Below are 901 nucleotides of genomic sequence, written 5' to 3'. Positions count from 1 at the left end.
TGTCCTGAAACTCAATCTGTAGACCAGGCTGAGTTCATACTAAGAGAATCGCCTCCCTCTGCCTCTGGAGTCCTGGGATAATAAATGCTTATGTTTCCACACCAAACTCTAAACTTTTCTTTAGTTTCCTTTCGAAAGTTGGAAACATAGCTGGGTATTTTCTTGCCCAAGGCCACCATTCCCTTTAATCCATTTTTTAAATTTATTTTTAAAATTTATCTACTTTTTTTCTGTATTAGGTATTTTTCTTTTTATTATTATAATTTTTATTTATTTACTTATTTAAATTTATTTGCATTTCAAGTGTTATCCCCTTAGCCGGTTTCCCCCCCACTTCCAGAAACTCCCTATCCCATCTCCCCTCACCCTGCTTCTGTGAGGGTGTTCCTCTACCAACCCACCCATTCCCGCCTCCCTGCCCTCAATTCCCCTACACTGGGGCAATTATCGAGCCTTCATAGGACCAAGGACCTCTCCTCCCATTGATGCCTGAGAGAGCTGTCCTCTGCTACATATGCAGCTGGAGCCATGTGTATTCCTTGGTTGGTGGCTTAGTCCCTGGCAGCTCTGTGGTTTCTGGTTGGTTGATATTGTTATTCTTCCTATGGGATTGCAAAACCCTTCAGCTCCTTCAGTCCTTTCTCTAACTTCTCAATTGAGGACCCCACACTCAGTTCAATGGTTGGCTGCTAGCATTCGACTCTGTATTTGTAAGAATCTGGCAGGGCCTCTCAGAAGACAGCTATATCAGGTTCCTTTCAGCAAGCATTTCTTTCTTTTTTTTCTTTTCTTTTCTTTTNTTTTTTTTTTTTTTTGAATGAGTATATCTTTTTTTCCCTTCTTTTTTTTATTATTATTTTCTTATCTTATTTTATTATCATTTCAAATGCTATCCTGAAAG

The sequence above is a fragment of the Mus pahari genome, unplaced genomic scaffold, assembly GCF_900095145.1.
Source record: "Mus pahari unplaced genomic scaffold, PAHARI_EIJ_v1.1 scaffold_12421_1, whole genome shotgun sequence".
NCBI lineage: Eukaryota > Metazoa > Chordata > Mammalia > Rodentia > Muridae > Mus > Mus pahari.
This window is presented reverse-complemented; position numbering follows the sequence as displayed.